The sequence below is a fragment of the Molothrus ater genome, chromosome 37, assembly GCF_012460135.2.
Source record: "Molothrus ater isolate BHLD 08-10-18 breed brown headed cowbird chromosome 37, BPBGC_Mater_1.1, whole genome shotgun sequence".
NCBI lineage: Eukaryota > Metazoa > Chordata > Aves > Passeriformes > Icteridae > Molothrus > Molothrus ater.
Genome location: NC_071664.1, coordinates 428751 through 450857, shown reverse-complemented (window position 1 = coordinate 450857; position 22107 = coordinate 428751). Strand labels below are relative to the sequence as shown.

The following is a 22107-nucleotide window of genomic DNA, read 5'->3' as shown; positions in this document are numbered from 1 at the left end:
CAACCGCAGAGAGAATGTGGGCTGGGGATTCGTGCTCCAAAGTGTCCAAGTGAAACCCAGCAGCGGCTGTGAGCTCTGCAGCTGGGCCTCCCCTGGGCTGCTGCGGCCCAGGGCCCAAAGGCGGGAGCTGCAGCCTCGCTCCTGGCTCAAGAACAGGAGCCTCCTCCAGGCCCATGGCCCCTGCATGGCCCCAGCATGAGGGAGGGCTCTGAGGCCCAGCGGCTGCTGGCAGGAGGGGCTGCTCCGGCCAGCTGCGGGCCTCTGAGAAATGCCCAAAGCCTTGTGCTCTCTGCAGCTGGCCAAGGACAGCAGCAGGGCTGAACGGTTCGTGTGGCACAGCCAGCCCAAGCTGTGCAGCCCTCAGGGCCCCACGCGAGAGGCAGCCTCAGCAATGGCACTGGGAGTACCGGACTGGGACCAATACTGGGATCGGGAATGGATACAGGGACAGGAAATACGGGACTGGGGACAAGGACATGAATGGGAACAGGGACCAGGACTAGGACCAGGAATATGGGAGAGGGACCTGTAATGGGACCAGGAATGGGAATATGGGAACAGGACAGGGAATACAGGAATGGAAATCTCAGAGGAGCATTGGGACCAAGAATAGGAACAGGACAGGGAATATGGGACAGAAACAGGAAATGAGACCGGGAATAGGATTCATGCTGGGATGGGAGCACAACGTGTCCCAGAGCAGGGTGACATGGGAACGGGTGGGTGAGAGGGGGGTGAAAACAGGGAGAGAGGGATCCTGCACAGGGGACACCAGGAACTGAGACAGGGGGACATGGGGACAGTCCTGGGCCAGGGGCTCCTTGATCAGCTTCCCCAGAACCTCCACCAGGGTCTCCCAGTGCAGCCAGAGCTGCTCGGCTTGGGGTGCCCAAGGGCCTGAGTAACCCCCAAGTCCCTCCCAGGAACCCTCAGCTCCCTCGAGCCCAGCGTCCCCCACATCCCCTGCAAGATTCCCCCATGTCCCCATCCTTGCCTTAGGTCAACATCTTTATTTTTACCCAGTTTTTTGGTTTTTTGAAAGAACAAAGAGAAATTAAAATCAAGGGTACAGGGAGCCAGGAAGAAGTGGAGCCCCCAGGCAGGTGTCTTCCCAAAATGGATCACCAGCACCAAGGATCACCGGGGCTCTGCCCACCTCAGGTCACTGGGGATCATCCAGCGTGGACTGTCCCATGGGGGATGGAGCTGGAGCAGTGCACGGAGCTCTTCCTGCACTCAGGGCACTTATAGGGCTTTCCTTAGTGGTGCCTCCATTGGTGTTGGGTCAAGGCTGAGCTCTGGCAGAAGCTCTTCCCACACTCGGGACACTCATAGGGCCTGTGACATCACAAGGAGCAGAGATGGATGTCAGGCACCCACCAAAGCTGCTCTCATTCCCCTCCAGAGATGAAGAGGAGAGAGAAAATAGAATGAAGTCTTCATGGGTTAAGGACTGGGACAGATCGCTCAGCAAATGCCATCATGGGCAAAACAGTTCAAAATTAGAGACATTAATTGAATTTATTGCTATCAATCAGAGCAGGATAGTGAGAAGTAAAATAAAGCTTTAAAAACACCTTCTGCCCATCCCTCCCTCCCTCCCAGCTCTACCTCCTCCCCCAGTGGGTGCAGGGAGACAGGCAATGGGGGTTCTGCTCAGTTCATCGCCTGTTGTTTCTCCTGCTGCTCGAGGAGAGGAGTCGTTCTCCTGCTGCACCCTGGGGTCCCTCCTGGAGACACTTCTCCATGAACTCCTCCAAGGTGAGTTCATCTCAGGGACAGCAGCTCTTCACAAACTGCTGCAACGTGGCTCACTCCCCCATTGGCTCACATGAAAGGACCCTGCTCCAGTGTGGGCTCCTCTCTCCATGGGTTTGCAGGTCCCTGCTCCAGCACAGGTTTCTCATGGGGTCACAGCCCCTGCTCAGGCACCCCCTGCTCCAGCACGGGCTCCTCCAGGTGCTGCAGGTGCATCTCTGCTCTCTGTGCCCTCCATGGGCTGCAGGGTTGGAGCTGCCTCCCCAGGGGCTGCCCAGGGAATCTCAGGGCAATCAGCTCCAGCCCCTGGAGCAGCTCCTGCCTCTCCTCCTGCCCTGCCCTGGGGGTGTGCAGAGTTGTTCCTCTCTCACATGTTCTCACCCTGGTCACAGCTACAACTACATGATAACCGATTTTCATAAATCTCTTATCCCAAAGGTGTTACCACCATTTCTAACTGGCCCAGCCTTGGCCAGCGGCTGGTCTGTCCTGGAGCCAGCTGGAATTGCCTCTGTGGGACATGGAGGAGCAGCTGCTTCCATCATCCTCTCACAGAAGGTGCTCCTAGGCCCCCCTCCCCCTCCCCAAAACCTGGCCATGCAAACCTAGTATAAGCATGGTAGGGTTTTATTACCATTATTCATTCTTATTATTGCTATTATCTCTATTTTTGCTATTAACATTACAGTTACTATATTTGTTACTAGTAATTTTAGATTTTTTGACTCTATATTATAGTGGCTATAGTAGAATATGAAACCAAAGTTCTTAATTGCAAGTAGAAGTTATAAATTTGGCAGCTGCTTGCCCTGCCCTGTTCTGTGTCATTGCTGTGTGTGAAGCTGCTGCTGCCAGGGCTCCCCATTTCCCTGGTTTAGGAAATTCAATGGCATTGCTCACATGTCAGAAAGAGAGGGCTCATTCCAATCAAATGCATTGCCTGAACTCTTCTAGTCCCAGTGCTGGAAGCTTGTTTTGTAATGTTGTTGACTTTCTCAGATTCTCTTAGTATTTGAGATTTTAAAACAAAATGTATCTTGGACCTGATTTTGCAAGATTCTGTAGTCAGCTTGCAGTTTGCTCTTGGATTTCTTAATGGTGTGTCAGAACTGAATGCAGCATTTTGGGTGGTGTGAAAAACACGGTCACTGTCCTGTGAAAATTTGAAAAGTTTAATAAAGGACAATAGGAGACAGGGACCATAGAGCAAAGGGTATTATGGCCAGGTGCATCTTGGCACTCAGCCAAGACCACCCTGTTATCTTTGGGGATACCCCTTAAATACCTTTTCCATTACATCAGCCTGTTGCATATTCATAGATCCTTATGCATAGTAAACTTTTCCCCCAAACCAGTTTACATGTTCCAAGAATTATTTAGCATGGCTCCTCCTTGGGTCCGCCTTTTTAGAGCATGCAGATTCCTTGGTTGTGATTTTAGTCCTTTTTTTATCACCTCCAGTTTTTGGATCTTGGTCCACACTGTCTTCATACAGTGAGTGCTGATATTTGACGTATCTGTAGCAGGTGTCCTCATCCTATGTTCATTGGATGTTATCCCATCCAAGCAGGCATTTTAACAGAAGCATAGCTATTTCACTTCTATGTCTAAGCTTAATTAACAACAGAAATAAAAACTGTATAACAAAGTTACTTTAACATTACACATATAAAATCCATTTTTTGTTTGCAAAAAGCCAATATTATAATATGTATCTATAACAGGTGAGAAGCCTTCACTCAGAGATAGAATTGTCTCAGCAGCAGCTGGTTTTGCACTTGTAAGCAGAGATAACAAAGATTCCATGAACTGAATATTCTGCCTCGTTGCAGAACCTCCAGTGGCCAGCTGGAGCAAGCTGCCCTGGGAGATGCAGGTTGTGCTGGGGTGGGCAGTGGCCGGAGCCCATGGCAAGGGGCTGGCGATGGACACTGACCCTTGGCTGAGCAGGGGCTCGAGGCCCCGTCATGCTGGGATCCTGTGGGAGCTGGGGACAGCCAGAGAGCCTGGGCCAAACATCAGCACCGGTGAATCACGATTTTAAAAATGTAAGATTTTAGCTGAGAGTTAGGACCAATTCATATTGAAGTTAGATAAACCAATGATAGGTTAATGATTATTAGATGCTTAAGCTAAAGCTCATTGTTATATTATGAGCTCATTTGTTGAAGGAAGTGGAGCAAGTGGACCATTATAGGAACATATTGAAACCAGTAGAACAATGCCCAGCACCTGGACCCTGTGTCAATCCATCAGGAAGCAGGGGGCCTTGGATCCTGCCAGAGGGTCACAGGGACCTGACGAAGACCGTCCTGTCTTCTTCCCTGGGACCACTGACCCAATTCGAGACCACTGACCCATTCAAGAGAAGAATTGTGCACTCATGAAGGACTAATAACCTCATTTTAATACAAAGTGTTATAAATGAGAAGCTTGACTAGGTCAATATTCAAGCAGCAATCAATTTATTAATTAATATGGTAAAGCATGAGCAATACAGCGCTGGGTACAGTGGGGGAAGTTTTCCCTCCAACTGCACACCGATAGTTGAGGCTTACAGGTATTTCTTGGGGTACTCATCAGCTTTCTCAGCAGTTTCTATTCCCAATTTGTACTCATCAGCAGTTTCTATTTCCAATTTTTACATCACAATTCTATACACTATTTTGATTTAGTTTTTCTCAGGATGTATCCCAGAAAGGAGTATCCCCAGATGATGGTGGTCCGGCTTCCGAAAGAAGAAGGAAGTATCCCTTGTGGATACTCCAGTTGGTGGAGTTCCAGTTTCCAGATATGGGTCCACCTTTTTATTGCAAGGACTATAAATCTCATAACAGTGATGTCCAGCTTCCCTTAGTCGAAACTATTAATCATTGAGTTGATGTTCATCTTCCTTTCTCAAGATGCTTTTCACTGTTTTGTTAAGGCATGAGATACGCATGTTTCCTTTTTATATATTCTAAAGCTATAGTTTCAAAGATTCTTACTACAAGCAATATTCTAAAATTATACTTCAAAAGGTTATTATTGCAAAACTCTTTCAGGCTTAGCTACAAGCAAAAGTTCCTGTCAAAAAGCAACATCCTTAAAGCTTTAATTCAGAAGCTCCTAAATCAAATTAAGACTTATAAAGGTTAATTGCAAACAAAGGATAGGTTCAAAGGCCTTCTTCCATGCTTTACTTCCTCAGTTATTTATTAGAATTCATCTTTATAACTGTCCCATGGTCAGTGTCCGCACATATCACAATCACAAACACACACGTTGCCTGTGTGTACCTGACACGAAACACAGCTTTGTATTTCACAAAAGCGGGCATGGGAGGTGCTGGGGTTATGCATATGTATTCTTTTTGGGAAATAAATAGAAGGCAAAAATCCTTGTGTGGCGCAGTCACACATTTCAGGGACGACCCTGCCCGTGCCACCCGCGGGCGTAATAAACACACCACTTTCTAACTTTGACTTTGAGTTAGAGAGTTTTTGCCCACGACTTTTGGTTTTACCGATTCACCGGGGCCGGCACGGGCGGGGAGGGGGCACAGCCCAGGGGGACCCGCAGAGCCTCCCTGGTCCAAATCCCCGCCTGCAACAGCGGGGAAGCTCCCAGGATCTCCGGGGCAGGGAGGAGCCGCAGGCAGGTGTTCCAAGGGCCTCCTCTGGGGCAAGATTTTGTGCCGATGTGGGGGAATTCCCGCAGGCCGGGCGGGCTGGGGCCGCTGCCGAGCGCCGCCGCCTTTCCCCGGGAGCCCCTGGGCAGAGCTCTCTGCTCGGGGCCGGGAGCCCGCCCAGCGGCTCCGGGACAGAATTTTGGGGGTCTCAGTGTTGGCTGCCGGCAGAGCCCCGGCGCTGGGCCGGGGGTGCGTGGGACCCTGCCGCGGTGGTGGTTGGGCTGCCCGGGGCAGGCGCTGCATCGTCAGCCCCGAGCCACGGGGGGATCGCCCGGGACCGGCGGGGCTGGGGCTGGGAGAGCGGAGAGGGCGGCACCGGAGCTGGGGGAGCCTCTGCAGCCTGCGGGGTCGCACATCCCGATAAGGGGGACCCCCGGGAGCCTGGAACGTGGGGCCCGGATAGGGGGAAGCCCGGCAGACTAGATGAGAAAAACGACAATCACTTGTTTTTAAAATTTTAAAAGTTTAATAGTAACAAAATGGTTATAAAAATAGTAATACAATTAGAGTAATAATAATTTGGACAAGTTGAATTAGGACAATATGAGACAATAAACACAAAGAGTTACGGACGTTTGGGTACCTTTTTCTGGGCAGCACGAGCCCGAAAAAGGACACGGGTTAACAGAGGATTAACCCTTAAAAGCAACAGCCTGTTGCATATTCATCCACTTCATACATGATGCATAAATTCCATTCAAATACAGGATTCTGTCTGGTCATCATCAACTTCTTCCTTCTAATCCTAACAGTGCCTTGGAGGCGGGAAGAAGTTCGTTTCTTCTGATAAGAGAGCAATAAATTCTTTTTCTCTGAAAGATTTAGGTGTCCTGGGGCTGCTATCTGGTGCGAGTGCCTCATTTCTTTCTTAAAAAATCCCACTAACATAGTTGTTATTTTAACTACAAAAGTTACCTTTTAATTACAAGACTACATATATTATTAAAATGTTAATACAGCACTACTAATCAATACATCAAAATCCATATGCTAAATATCTGCGTAGAGCCATATAATATGCACTTTTCACACTGGAGATGTTGGGACCATGGACAAGGGAGACCCATGGGTACCCCAGGGCCCTGAAACGGGGACCCCGCACAGCTGGTACCCCTGGAGCCCCTCTGACACCCACCTGGGGAGCCCAGGGAAGGGAACCTCTGGGATTGCCAGGAGCCCTGCAGCCCAGAGAGAGGGGATACCAATATACACTGGAGCCGCAGAAGGCCAGACAAGAGGGACCCCTGAACCTCAAAGTAGCAGGGGAACTCCTGGGTGAATGGTTGTATGGTGAATCTTGGTGGTTTGGGTTTTTATGAGGGTGGCTGAACCTTGGTGGTCTGGAGGTTTTTATGGACACCAGACACCTGGTGACTTCTGGAGATGGAATTGGGCAGGAGGAACACCCAAGCCAACACACTCACACCTTGTTTTTCCCCCCAAAAAAGGAATTTCAGTTCCCAAAGTTTGACCAGATGGAGGAGGAGAGCATGAGGAAGATGAAGATGCCCTGGAAGCCCCAGGCAGGTGAGGAAGAAGTCAGTGCCTCTTTTCCCCTCTCTCCTGCTCCATCTCCCAGCCCAGCACGGCCCCCAGCTGCAGGACAACCCTGCTGCCAACCCCATCCTGCCGAGAGTGGATTGGAGAAATCTCTTTCTCTTTTGCTGTGGCACAAAAATAAATCTCCTTCTCTCCTTCCTTCCTTCTGTCTTTCTGGGGTTTTTTCCTTCCTTTTTCTTGTTCCTTTCTCTCCTTGTCCTTCCTCCCTCATACAAGGAGCTGAGGATGGAGAGCAGGGAGGACAAATCCCCACAGCAGAACCTCGTGGAAGAGGCTGTTCTGAGAGGCTCGACTGCAGGAATTCAATGGGGAGAAAAAGCTCGGGAGATCTCACATGAAGAGGGGCTGCAAACCCAGCCCAGGAAGCCGTGAGGAGGAAAGACCCACCCTGCGCTGGGAAGCAGCCAGAGATCCAGGTGCAGCTTGGAGCTGGTGGTTCCTGAGCACCTTCATGGCAGGGAGAAGCCCTACAAGTGCTTGGAATGTGGGAACAGCTTCAGTCAGTGCTCCAGCCTCCTCACCCACCTTTGCATGGACCTGGCTGGGACCCCCTTTGAGCAGGGCCAGATTTTAGCCAGAATATTGGGAGTTCCAGAGCCAGCCTGGTGGGTGCACCCAGCACATCCTCCACTGACCTGGAGCTGCTGCAAGTCCAGAACAGTCAGAGCAGGGGTGAGCTGGGGGAGCCAGGGGCTGGGGGATCCACAGGAATAGGGGTTATTTGTGGGGCTGGGATGGGAGTTGTCCTCCTGCTCCTCGCCATCCTGTGCTTCCCAGAGCCCAGTCACTCCCAGTATGATCCCTGTTGCCCTCAGCATGGTTCCAATTGCTCCCTGTTGCTCCCAGTGTGATACCAGTGGCCTCTAGTATAGTCCCAGTCACTCCCTGTATGATCCCTGTCTCTTCCACCAGGGTCCCAGTCATGCCCAGTTGCCCTCTGTGTACACCCAGACTTGCTCCCAGTTGCCTCCAGCATGGTCCCTGTTGCTCCCAGTGCGCTCCCCGCCACCCCCAATAGGGTTACAGACACTCCCAGTATATCCCAGTTGCCCTCAGCATGCTTGGAGTCATTCCCAGTCACTCCCAGTATGATCTCCATATGATCCCAGGAGAGCCCAGTCAATTATAGTAGGAGCTCATGGAGCAAAGCTCATGGAACACCTGGAGAACCCACCCAGAGGAGGGTCCCTACAAGTTCTCTGGCTGCAGGAAGAGCCCCAAGGAACAGAAGTCCCACCAGAGCCACCACGCCAAGTAGGAGGTGGTGACAGCTCTGCAGCCTGGGGCCCTGGGATCACCAGGGAAGCCTCCAGATCGACACCCCAGCAAGTGGCTCACACAGCCCCTCCTCCTGTGCCCAAAACCCAACTCTTGGCATCCCTCATCCCTCCCTGCAGTCCCCTCTCCAACATCTGCAGGCCTCTGGGAAGAGCCCAAAGGGATGGAAGTGCCTAAAATGGTGATGAAGTGCCTGAGCTGCTCCCAGCTGTGGATGTTCCCGTCCACAAACCTCTCCTGGTCAGTGCTATGTGGAGATGGGAGGGGGATTAGGGAATGCTGAGAAGACTGAAAGGGGGTTTTGTTGGCTCTTAGGGGCATCTCTGGTGCTGGGAGGGGGTTTAAGGGGTTTTGGAGGGGTTTGTGGGGGAGTTTTGGGAGTTCTGGAAGGGCTGTGCAGCTTGGAGAGAATTTGGGTCTTTGGGGGGTGGAAAAGAGTTTTGATGGATCTTATGGCCATTCATAGTGCATGGAGTGGTTTGGGGGTGGGGGGGGCAGCCAGGACCTGTGGGGTGGTTTGAGGGGGCTGGGAGTGGCTGTGGGGCTGGGAGGGGGTTTTGGGGCAGTCATGACCCCCCAGAGGTGCCACCAGACCCTGCCCACAAGGTGCTGCTGGGGGACAGGGGTTCTGTGTAGGGGTTTGTCTTCCTGGCACCCTGGGAGTGAGGGGGGATCCCCCTGGGCCATGTGTGACCCTCCCATCCTGGTGTCACCCCCTTGTCCCTCCCCACAGGGCTCCTGCCCCAGCTCCTGCTCCCCCAGGAGGGAATTTGGTGAGGGGGCACAGGGAGTGCACAGCCCCCACCAGGGGATGTCCCTGGCCCAGCCCCTTTGTCCAGCACCAAGCTGGGCCTGCGGCCACAGGAGGAAGAGGCTGATGGGAAGCAGATCCTGCAGCTGGGACAGTGCTTGGGGTCAGGGCAAGGTCCTGCCCTGCACACCTGGCTCAAGTTTTACCCTGCCCCGGGACATTCCCATCCCCACGGATCCTACCCCCAAAATGTCACTCTTGGGATCCCTCACCCATCTCTGCAGTCCCTGCTCCAACACCTCCAGGCCTTTGGGAAGAGCCCTGATGCCGACAGAACTTAGATCAAAGTTACAAAGTGATGATACAGCTTGAGTTATAAGATATCAGTATAACCTGATAGATCTATATAACCTGATAACAATAGGACCTAAATCATGACTTTTTATATATCTATATAAATATATATATGTGGTTTTTTGTGACTATATAACCTGATATAAATAACTTTCTACAATGCAATGGCTGGTATATGGTTAACTGATTAGGGGATGCTGAATAGACAAAAAAAAGAAGAAAAAAACCTCACCAGGTGGAGAACTTCAGAGATAGATAGGGATAGTACTAATGAGAAATTGTGCAAGTGCAAAGCCAATGAGCCACAAAATAAAGAAGTTAGGCCGGTTAGGACCAGACACACCAAGGAACACTGTAACTGCATGTGCTCCAAAGACAAAGTTGAAAACTTCATATGTGAAGAAGACCTTGGAATCCTTCATCACAGATCACCCCTGATGACCCCCGCACTGGGAAGGTGCAAGGGTGGTGCAGAAGAACAATCTAATAACCATGAGATCATACAATGTAAATGAGTTCTGGCAGGTAGGTGATGATGTTGTAGTGACACAGTGACACTGAGCAACACCTACTGTATGAATATACCACAGCACGTGACATCTAAAACCACCCCTCTGTGGGGATTTATTTCCAGCTTATATTTCGGGCATCAGCCCAAAGGGATGGAATTTCCTACCCAGAGTCCCCACCAAGCCCAAGTGTGGATTTGCAGCCCACAGTTTTCCCAGTTTGCCTCTCCTATTCCCCAGGGCGGATTCCCCCCACCCTCATCAGATGGGAGCAGCCGAGAGCCTCACACTGCCCATCCCGGCCTCTCCCAGCTCAATCCCTGCTCCTGTGACTTCTAGAGATGGGCTTGGGCAGGAGGAATCCCCAGCTCTCACACCTTGTTTTCACCCCCTAACCAGGATTTCCCATTGCCAAACCCTGGCCCGATGCAGGAGGAGGAGGAGGCTGCGAGGAAGAGGAAGATGGCCCAGGAGCCCCAGGCAGGTGAGGAGGAAGTCAGTGCCCCTTTCCCCCTCTCTCCTGCTCCATCTCCCAGCCCAGCACGGCCCCCGGCTGCAGGACAACCCTGCTGCCAAAGCTGTCCTGCTGGGGACGCACTGGGGGCATCTCCTTGCCCTTCCCTGTGGAACAGAGGCAAATCCCATCCTCTCCTTGTCCTTCCTCCCCCAGACCAGGAGCTGAGCATGGAGAGCAGGGAGGATAAATCCCCACAGCAGAACCTCGTGGAAGAGGCTGTTTTGAGCAGCTCCACAGCACAGGAACCCATGGGGAGGAAAAGCCCCGGACATTGAGCATAAGGAGAGGCTGCAGACGCAGATCACGGGGATCTGAGGAGGAAAGACCCACCTGAGGCTGGGGAGGCGGCCGGAGCTCGGAGCTGGGAGCAACTTCATGATGAGGAGAAGCCCCAGAAGTGCTTGGAATGTGGGAAGAGCTTCAGCCAGAGCTTCAATCTCCTCACCCACCTTTGGGTGCACACGGGGGAGCAGCGCTGGGAGTGTAGGGAATGTGGGAAGAGATACAGGCACAGCTCCCACCTCTACCACCAGTGAGTGCACACCACAGAACGGCCCTACACATGCTTGGAATGTGGGAAGAGCTTCAGTGTTCGATCCACTCTGACCTTCCAGCAGAAGGTCCACACTGGGGAACAGCCCTATGAGTGTTGCGAGTGTGGGAAAAAGGCTCGGAGCAGTTTGGATCTCCTCAAGCACCAGCACACCAGTGTCCCGAGTGTGGGAAGACCTTCAGGCACAGCTGTAGCTCAACCCAACACAAACAGAGCCACCACTAAGAGAAACCCTAAGAGTGCCCTGAGTGTGGGAAGAGCTTCATGTGCTGCGCCAGCTCCAAGCCCCATGGGAGGATCCACGCTGGATGATCCCCAGTGACCCCCGGTGGGCAGAGCCCCAATGATCCATGTTGGGAAGGCACCTGCCTGCGGGCTCCACATCCTCCTGGGTCCCCATGGCCTGGGTTTTCTTTTCATTTCTCTTTGTCCCTTCAAAACACCCAAAACTGGAGTAAAAAAATAAAGACATTGAACTAAGACATTGATGGAACATGGGGGAATCTTCCAGGAGATGTGGGGGATGCTGGGTCCAAGGGATTTGAGGGCTCCTGGGAGGGATTTGGGAGTTGCTCAGGGCTTTGGGCACCCTAGGCTGAGTGGCTGCAGCTGTGCTGGGAGGCCCTGGTTCTGGGGCAGCTGATCAAGGCCCCCCTGCCCTGGGACTGTTCTCATCTCCCCCATCCTGGTTCCTGGTGTTCCCTGTGCAGGATCACCCTGTCCCTGCTGTCACCCTCCTTTCCTCTGGCCCATTCCCCTGTCACCCCACTCTTGGGCCCATTCTGCTTCCATCCCAGTCTGAATCCCATCCCAGTCTCATTCCCTGTCCCTATCCTGTACTGTCTGTCTGGTTGTATTGCATCAAGTTGTTTCTTTAGTTATTGTTTTGCACTGGGTGGTCTTGTTATTTTGCAGTGAATAGTTTATGTTGTATCACATGGTTTGTCCCGCACACACCCCTCTCCCCCAAAGCCCCGGTGGTGGTCTTGCCCTGGGTTACTCCTCCCCTCGCCCCTCCCATCAGTTGTATCCCATTGGCCGTGGCCTCTCTCCTGCGCCCCCCTTTCCCTGGGTTTTAAATCACCCTCGATCACACACTTGATCTCTTTTCCCCTCTTGGGCCTCCCTGGAGTGATTCCACAATTAAGGTGGGATTTTTGGGTCCGAGGAGAAGAGCGCCTCCTGTCCTTTACTTTGGTCCTTGTGAGATAGTGAGGCCCGGGGGTCCAGAGCTGCCAAACCAGACCCCACAAAGGCCCTGGGTCAACCTTACATTGCTGTTCCCATATTCCCAGTCCCATATTCCCCGTCCTGTTCCCGTATTCCCAATCCTACTACTGGTCCCGCATTTCATTTCTGTATTCCCTGTCGCACTCCCATATTCCCATTCCCACTCTCACTCCTGTATTCCTGTTCCCAATCCAGATACCATCTTCCTAATCCCCATCCCATATTCTCTCTCTGGTTCCTGTTTCCATATTCCCTGTCCCATTCCAATATTCACGTCCCCAGTCCCATTCCAGGTCCCTCTCCCATTTTCTCAATCACATCCCAGTCCCTGTCCCCATTCCTGTCCCTGGCCCAATTCCTGGTTGCAGTCCCAATATCCTGGTCCTTGTTCTGGTCCCTGTCCCTATCTCCTATTTCCATTCTCATTCCTGGTTCTATTCCCAGTCCCTGTCCCATTCCCGGTCCTGGTTCCATTTTACCTGTCCCTGTACCCATTTCTGGTCCCAGTCTCGTATTCCCGGTCCCTGCCCCCATTCCCTGTCCCCATTCCTGGCCCTGTCCCGTACTCCCGGTGCTATTCCCAGTGCCATTGCTGAGGGCCGCCTCTCGCGTGGGGCCCTGAGGGCTGCACAGCTCGGGCTGGCTGTGCCACACGAACCGTTCAGCCCTGCTGCTGTCCTTGGCCAGCTGCAGAGAGCACAAGGCTTTGGGCATTTCTCAGAGGCCCCCAGCTGGCCGGAGCAGCCCCTCCTGCCAGCAGCCGCTGGGCCTCAGAGCCCTCCCTCATGCTGGGGCCATGCAGGGGCCATGGGCCTGGAGGAGGCTCCTGTTCTTGAGCCAGGAGCGAGGCTGCAGCTCCCGCCTTTGGGCCCTGGGCCGCAGCAGCCCAGGGGAGGCCCAGCTGCAGAGCTCACAGCCCCTGCTGGGTTTCACTTGGACACTTTGGAGCACGAATCCCCAGCCCATAGTCTCTCTGCGGTTGCTGTTTCCGTGTTCCACGTGCCATTCCGATATTCTCATTCCAGGTCCTTGTCTCCATTTGCTGACCCTGTCCCCATCTCTGGTCCCCTTCCTGGTCCCTATCCCCTTCCCCTGTCCCATTCCCGGCCCCCATTCTCGGCCTCTATCCCCATTCCCGGTGCCATTGCTGGTCCCTGTCCGCATTCCCGGGGCCATTCCCGTTCCCCATTCCCAGTCTCTGTCCTAGTCCCTGTCCCCTTCCTCAGTCCCATTCTTGGTCCCTATCTTCATTCTTGGTCCCATTCCCGGTCCGTATTCCCATTCCCACGCCCTGTCCCCTCTCACAGGACGCCGCCGCCATCGCTCCGGCCCCCCCGGGCCTCACGTTACTGAGCAAACCCTGCGCTGGTCCCACCCACCAATCCCAGCGCGCGATCGCTCCTGTATTTGCATCACCACGCCCTTCGGTTTGGCCCCGCCCACCGCGGGCTGCAGCCGCCTTCGGGCGCTGTTTGCTCCCAGTTCTCTCCCAGTGCTCCCAGTAAGAGCGGGACTGGCAGGGAGAGCGCTGTCAATTCCTTCCCGCTGCTCTCAGGATCCCTACCCGGTGCTCCCCGTATCACTCCCAGGTGCCGCGGGGGACGCGGCTGTTTCGGAACGCGCCCGGGGCAGAGCGCGGCTGCTTTTGGGGGTCGGCACTGCCCGGGCCGGGCTGGGAGCGACAGAAAAGCGGGTGGAAGAGGGACAGAGGAGGAAGAGGAGGAGCGGAAGGAAGAGGAGCAGCAGAACCACGTTGGTTTCCCCGCCGCCTTCTCCCTCCGCTCAGGCCGAAGCTCCCCCGGCTCCTGCTGCATCGCCCCCTCCAGGATCCGCAGGTGAGCGGGATAGGGCAGCTCGCCCCAGATCCATCGGGGGGGTCTCCGGGAGGGTTTTTTCGAGGGGCAGGGGACGTTTGGACCTTGCTAGACCCCAAACCCGAGCCGGAAATGCCCCTGGAAGAAAGTTGGGGGGTCCCACGTGGCGATAGCCCGGTACCGGCGGGCACGGGGGCGTTGTCGGGCTGGGGGATCCCCGGGAGAGCCGGGGAGGAACGCGGGAGCCCCGGAGCGGGGAGAGCGCAGAGGGGCGATCCTGGATCCGGGGGACAAACCGGCTGCCTGGAGGGGTGGGGGAGGCTGGGGATGAGCGGGCTCCGGGTCCCCCCGAGGCTGAAAGGGGCGCTGACTTCTCCAGCTGCACTTGGACAACCGACACCATCAAACCCAACACAGTAAGCCTTGTTTTCCCCCCAAACCAGGATTTCCCATTCCAAAACCTCGGCCGATGGACGAGGAGGTGGCTGCGAGGAAGAGGAAGATGGCCGGGGAGCCCCAGGCAGGTGAGGAGGAAGTCAGTGCCCCTTTCCCCCTCTCTCCTGCTCCATCTCCCAGCCCAGCACGGCCCCCGGCTGCAGGACAACCCTGCTGCCGAAGCTGTCCTGCTGGGGACGCACTGGGGGCATCTCCTTGCCCTTCCCTGTGGCACGGAGGCAAATCCCATCCTCTCCTTGTCCTTCCTCCCCCAGACCAGGAGCTGAGCATGGAGAGCAGAGAGGACAAATCCCCACAGTCAGAACCTCGTGGAAGAGGCTGTTTTGAGCTGCTCCACAGCACAGGAACCCAATGGGGACGGAAAGCCCTGGAGATCCCTCACAAGGCGGGGCTTCAAACACAGATCACAGGGATCTGAGGAGGAAAGACCCACCCTGGGCCAGGGAGGCGGCCGGAGCTCAGAGCTGGGGGTCGATGAGCAGCTTCAGGATGGGGAGAAGCCCCACAAGTGCTCAGAATGTGGGAAAATCTTCAGGTGGAGATCCTCCCTGATCCGCCACTGCAGAATCCACACCGGGGAACGGCCCTACGAGTGTGGGCAGTGTGGGAAGAGCTTCAACACCAGCTCCTACCTGATTGTCCATCAGAGAATGCACAGCGGAGAGAGGCCCTACCAGTGTTCCCACTGTAGGAAGAGCTTCATGCTGAGCTCTCACCTGATTGTCCACCAGCGCATCCACACCGGAGAGAGGCCCTATGAGTGTGGGCAGTGTGGAAATAGCTTCAGCAGGAGCTCCCACCTTATTTCCCACCAGAGGACTCACACTGGGGAGAGGCCCTATGAGTGTGATGAATGCAAGAAGAGGTTTCAGACCAGCTCCCTTCTCGTCGTGCACCAGCGCTCACACACAGAGGAGAGGCCATTCCGCTGCCCTGACTGTGGGAGGGGCTTCAGGGTCAACTCCAACCTCATCAAGCACCGGCGCATCCACACTGGGGAGAGGCCCTACGAGTGTCCCCAGTGTGGGAAGAGCTTCTCCAGGAGCTGCCAACTGATTGTCCACCAGAGGAGCCACACGGGGGAAAAACCATATGAGTGTGGGCACTGTGGGAAGAACTTCAGTGAGAGCTCAACCCTGATTGTCCACCTGAGGAGTCACACTGGGGAGAGGCCCTACGAGTGTGGGCAGTGCGGGAAGAGCTTCAGCACAACCTCCAGCCTGATCGTGCACCAGAGGAGCCACACCGGGGAGAGGCCCTACGAGTGTGATCAATGCAAGAAGAGATTTCAGACCACCTCCTCTCTCCTCCTGCACCAGCGCATTCACACCGACGAGAAACCCTTCCGCTGCCCTGACTGCAGGAAGGGCTTCAAGCAGAACGCTGCTCTCATCAGCCACCGGCGCATCCACACTGGGGAGAGGCCCTACAAGTGTGCGCAGTGTGGGAAGAGCTTCTCCCAGAGCTCTACCTTGACCAGACACCAACGGAGCCAGCACTAAGGTCAGCCCTGCGAGTGCCACGAGTGCAGGAAGAGCTTCCTGTGCTGCTCCAGCTCCATCCCCCACGGGAGGATCTGTGCTGGATGATCCCCAGTGAGCCCGGGAGGGCAGAGCCCTGGTGATCCTTGGTGCTGGTGATCCGTGTTGGGAAGACACCTGCCTGGGGGCTCCACATCCTCCTGGCTTCCCAGTGGCCTGGATTTTCTTTTCATTTGTCTTTGTCCTTTCCAAACACACAAAACCAGGGTAAAAAGAAAGACATTGAACTAAGACAAGGTTGGAGACATTAGAGGGATCTTCTGGGGATGTGAGGGATGCTGGTTTCAAGGGAGCTGAGCATTCTTGGGAGGAATTTAGGGGTTGCTCAGGGCTTTGGGCACCCCAGGCCAAGTGGCTCTGGCTGCACTGGGAGACCCTGGCGGAGGTTCCAAGGCAGCTGATCAAGGACCTCCTGACCTGGAACTGTCCCCATGTCCTGGTTCCTGGTGTCCCCTGTTCCGGATCCCCTGCTCCCTGCTGTGACTTCCCTTGCCCACACTGGTTCCTATTTGTGTTTGTTTTGCCATGATTGACATTTAGTGAGGAGGGAAGAAGTCACCTGTAGAAATTATTTTTTCTGAAAAGAACTGATGAGAGCTTCTCTTTGCCTAGTAAAACCAATTGCTGCCTAGTTGTGAGAACAGGCCTCTTTATAAGCCAATTAAAGCTAGATTCCCTTCTGTGACATTCACACAGCCGGGCCATTGCTGAGCCCCACCTGCAGTTGCTGGGCTGTGCTGGCTCCGGTGCTGGATTTTTGGCAGCTTGGCGAAGATTCTGCCACTGTTGAACTTCATCCTCAACCACCAGGCAGGGGAGTGAAAGCCATCAGTCCCTGGTGTGCTGCTGCTGTGTTCCAGCCTGGCTACCCAGATCCAAGCCTCTCCTCCAGCACGGCCAGGCTGGCCCACATCTCAGCTGAATTTCACCAGAAACTGCTGAGCAGAGGGAGGGGAAGCCATCGGCCCATGGCGTGCTGCTGTTCTAGGCCAGGCCCTCCTGAGATCCTGACACAGCCCCCTCAGGGCAGCCTGAAATAATGCACTACGACTGCTCCAACCACTGCCGGGCAGGAATCATAGAACCAACAACAACAAGGATGCAATGCCTGGGTAACATCAACTCCTTCACTGCACAAATGAAACTTACAGACCTTCAATCCTCTCTCAAGGGAGAGAAAAAGACAGATAGACATATAGAAGACAACAGAAAGACACCAAAGGCAGTAAAAAAGGATTCAAGTCCCAGATAGAGAAAAAATGAAGAAATGCATTAGTCTTAGGCTGAAATCCTCCCATAAGGCTATAGAGAAGAATACAATTGATACATCAGACTCTTTTTCCCTGTAACTCATTAAAATGCTTTAGAAGGATATAGTGTTTTAATTACCATCATGAACAGAGGCACCAATGCTAAAGTGAGCAGCTGTTAAAGGAGGTGCAATCCTGATGAGAAGCTTGAACAGAGAGAGACAAAAGTAATGAAGCCCCTTTGCTCCCAGGAAAGAAGAAAAACTCTGTTCTCAGAGATGAAGATGATTTCAGAGATACATAAAAAGAACCTTTGTTTTTTAACAGTTCATCCTTAAAAACAGCACCCCAATAAGTTAACATAGCCCAAAAAACACAGCTGTGGGAAGGCTGCAAAAGATGAGAAGGACTTCACGAATGCAAATTCCCAAGAGACTGCTATTTGTGTAGATTGAAGCCACAAGAACACTCTTTCTTGTAGAGATATCTCCATAGCCAAGGCAAGAAAGACTCCTCTGCCTAAGAAAACTGATGAAAGATTATTTTAGTAGAAGTAAACTGACTGAGAATAACAAATTAATCTCTGGACATCGTCAGTGGGAAAGATAAAAAGTTGTGGGGAGAGGAGGAGGAGAAGTGTTCTAAAAGTTTTATGCTCTATTTTTTCTTTTAGTCCTATTACTAAAGTCTTCATTATACCCTGTTAAAGTTTTAACCCTACTTTACCTTTCTTCTAATTCTGTCTCGCAACAAGAAATAAGTAAATAATTCTAGAGAGTACATGAGCATTTAGCCAACACTGAACCCACAACACCGTGTCACCACACTGCCGGTCCCATCCCGGATCCCACTCCCTGTCTCATTCCCTGTCCCTGTCCCATATTCCCAGTCCCATATTCCATGTCCTGTTTCTCTTCCTGTATTTCCGGTCCCGCTGCTATTTCCTGCATTTTTTATGTCTATATTCCCTATCCCGTTCCCATATTCCCATTCCCAGTTCTGTTCTTGTATTCTCATTTCCCATCATGGTCCTATCTTCCTAATTCCCATCTCATATTCTCTCTCTGTTTGCTGTTTCCATATTCCCTGTCCTGTTCCCATAGTCTGAATTATGATCCTCTTCCTGGTCTCTCTCCTGTATTCCCAGTCCCTGTCCCCATTCCTGGTCCTGGTTCCATATTACCTGTCCCTGTACCCATTTCTGATCCCATTCCTGGTCCCAGCCCAGTATTTCCAGTCCCTGTCCCCATTCCCCAGTCCCATTCCCTATCACTGTCCACATTCCCAGTCTCTGTCTCCATTCCAAGTCCCATTCCCTGTCCCCATTCCTGGCCCTGTCCCGTACTCCCGGTGCTATTCCCAGTGCCATTGCTGAGGGCCGCCTCTCGCGTGGGGCCCTGAGGGCTGCACAGCTCGGGCTGGCTGTGCCACACGAACCGTTCAGCCCTGCTGCTGTCCTTGGCCAGCTGCAGAGAGCACAAGGCTTTGGGCATTTCTCAGAGGCCCCCAGCTGGCCGGAGCAGCCCCTCCTGCCAGCAGCCGCTGTGCTTCAGAGCCCTCCCTCATGCTGGGGCCATGCAGGGGCCACGGGCCTGGAGGAGGCTCCTGTTCTTGAGCCAGGAGCGAGGCTGCAGCTCCCGCCTTTGGGCCCTGGGCCGCAGCAGCCCAGGGGAGGCCCAGCTGCAGAGCTCACAGCCCCTGCTGGGTTTCACTTGGACACTTTGGAGCACGAATCCCCAGCCCACATTCTCTCTGCGGTTGCTGTTTCCATGTTCCCTGTCCCGTTCCCATATTCTCATTCCAGGTCCTTGTCTCCATTTGCTGACCCCGTCCCCATCTCTGGTCCCCTTCCTGGTCCCTATCCCCTTCCCCGGTCCCATTCCCTGCCCCCATTCTCGGCCTCTATCCCCATTCCCGGTGCCATTGCTGGTCCCTGTCCGCATTCCCGGTCCCTGTCCGCATTCCCACTCCCTGTCCCCTCTCACAGGACGCCGCCGCCATCGCTCCGGCTCGCCCCAGCCCTCACGTGACCGATAAAACCCCGCGCTGGTCCCACCCACCAATCCCAGCGCGCGATCACCTTTCTATTTGAATAGCCACGCCCTTCGGTTTGGCCCCGCCCACCGCGGGCTGCAGCCGCCTTCGGGCGCTGTTTGCTCCCAGTTCTCTCCCAGTAAGAGCGGGACTGGCAGGGAAAGTGCTCCCCATTCCTTCCCTCTGATCTCCGGGTACCTCCCGATGCTCTCACTATCATTCCCGGTGCTCCCCGTATCACTCCCAGTGCCGCGCGAGGCGCGGCTGTTTCGGAACGCGCCCGGGGCAGAGCGCGGCTGCTTTAGGGGCTCGGCACTGACCGGTCCGGGCTGGGAGCGAAAGAAAAGGGGGAGGAAGAGGAGGGACAGAGGAGGAAGAGGATCAGCAGAAAGAAGAGGAGCAGCAGAACCACGTTGGTTTCCCCGCCGCCTTCCCCCGCCGCTCAGGCCGAAGCTCCCCCGGCTCCTGCTGCATCGCCCCCTCCAGGAGCCGCAGGTGAGCGGGATAGGGCAGCTCGCCCCGGATCCATCGGGGGGGTCTCTGGGGTTTTTTTTTCCGTAGGGCAGGGGATGTTTGACTCTTGCTGGACCCCAAAAAGAACCGTAAATTTCCCCTTGAGAGAACATGGCGAGGGTCATACGTTCGCCCGGTACCGGCGGGCACGGGGGCGTTGTCGGGCTGGGGGATCCCCGGGAGAGTCCGGGGGGAACGCGGGAGCCCCGGAGTGGGGAGAGCGCAGAGGGGCGATCCTGGATCCGGGGGACAAACCGGCTGCCTGGAGGGGTGGGGGAGGCTGGGGATGAGCGGGCTCCGGGCCCCCCGAGGCTGAAAGGGGCGCTGACTTGTCCAGCTGCACTTGGGCAGCGGGACCATCAAACCCAACGGGTTCAGCCCTTGTTTTCCCCCCAAACCAGGATTTCCCATTCCAAAACCTTGGCCCGGTGCAGGAACCGGAGACTGAGAGGAAGAGGAAGATGGCCCAGGAGCCCCAGGCAGGTGAGGAGGAAGTCAGTGCCCCTTTCCCCCTCTCTCCTGCTCCATCTCCCAGCCCAGCACGGCCCCCGGCTGCAGGACAACCCTGCTGCCGAAGCTGTTCTGCTGGGGACGTACTGGGGGCATCTCCTTGCCCTTCCCTGTGGCACAGGGGCAAATCCCATCCTCTCCTTGTCCTTCCTCCCCCAGACCAGGAGCTGAGCATGGAGACCAGGGAGGACAAATCCCCACGTCAGAATCTTGTGGAAGAGGCTGTTTTGTGCAGCTCCGTGGCACAGGAATCCAATGGGGAGGAAAAGTCCCGGAGATCCCTCACGAGGAGGGGCTGCAAACGCCACAGGGATCTGAGGAGGAAAGACCCACCCTGGGCTGGGGAGGCGTCCAGAGCTCGGAGCTGGGAGCCCATGAGCAGCTTCAGGATGGCGAGAAGCCCCACAAGTGCTCAGAATGTGGGAAGAGCTCCCTGAGATCCTCCCTAATCTCCACATGAGAATCCACACTGGGGAACAGCCCTACGAGTGTGATAAATGCAGGAAGAGGTTTCAGATGGGTTCCTGTCTCGTCAGGCATCAGCGGAGTCACACAGATGAGAGGCCCTTCTGCTGCCTCCATTGTGCAAAGGGCTTCAGGAACAACTCCGGCCTCGTCACCCACCTGTGCATCCGCAGCGGGGAGAGGCCCTATGAGTGTCCTGAGTGTGGAAAGAGCTTCACCCAGAACTCCACCCTGTTTGCCCACTTGAGGACCCACACGGGCGAACGGCCCTACGAGTGTGCAGAGTGTGGGAAGACCTTCAGGACAAGCTCTGAACTCACCATCCACCAGAGAAACCACACCAGGGAACGGCCTTTTGAATGTGGGGAATGTGGGAACAGCTACAAGAGGAGGAGCCACCTGACCCGGCACATGGAAGTCCACACTGGGCTGGAACGGCCCTTCGAGTTTGGGGGGTGTGGGAAGAGCTTCATGTCAAAGTCCCAGCTGATCTGCCACCAGAGGAGCCACACTGGGGAGAGGCCCTACGAGTGTGATAAATGCAAGAAGATGTTTCAGACCAGCTCGTTTCTCCTTCTACACCAGCGCATTCACACAGATAAGAGGCCCTTCCACTGCCCTGACTGCAGGAAGGGCTTCAAGCAGAACGCTGCCCTCATCCAGCACCGGCACATCCACACTGGGGAGAGGCCCTAGGAGTGTTCTGAGTGTGGCAAGAGCTTCTCGCAGAGCTCTACCTTGACCAGACACCAACGGAGCCAGCACTAAGGTCAGCCCTGGGAGTGCCACGAGTGCAGGAAGAGCTTTGTGCCCGTGACACCCTTTGTCCTCTGATTTTAGGTCCTTTCCCCCCACTTTGAGACGTTTCCCCTGTTTTGGATCCTTTCCCCCTCTTCTGTGTCCCTTCTCCCTATTTTGTGTCTTTTCCTCCCTATTTTGGATTCTTTCTCTGTCATTTGGGTCCTTTCCCTTTTTTGGGTCATTTCCCCCCTATTTAGGGTCTGTTCCCCTCTATTTTGCATCCTTTCCCTGTTTTCCATCCTTCCCCCCAATTTTGGGCGTCCTCCCCTTTGGCAAATTTTTGGGTCCATCCCGCCCTCCAACCCCCTTCCCACCCCTTAACCCCCTTCACCCCCCACTCCCGTCCCCATAGGTGTGTCCCCAGCTGCCTCCCCACACTACATGGACTTGGTGCTCACCATCCTGGATGCCCTTGAGTCCCCAGCCCAGGACTGTGGATCTCCTTTTCCAGGAGATACAGAAATGGCCTGGGTTGCAGGGGACACCAGTGGCACTGGGGCTTGGGGTTGGTAGCCTGGTGGGGTTGCTGGGAGGGAGTTTGGG

The 22107-nt window shown here is 54.6% G+C and overlaps 1 pseudogene; it reads left to right on the top strand.

The window, feature by feature from the left end:
- Window positions 1–22107, top strand: part of LOC118700807 (zinc finger protein 850-like) — a 105714-nt pseudogene that overhangs the window by 42535 nt on the left and 41072 nt on the right.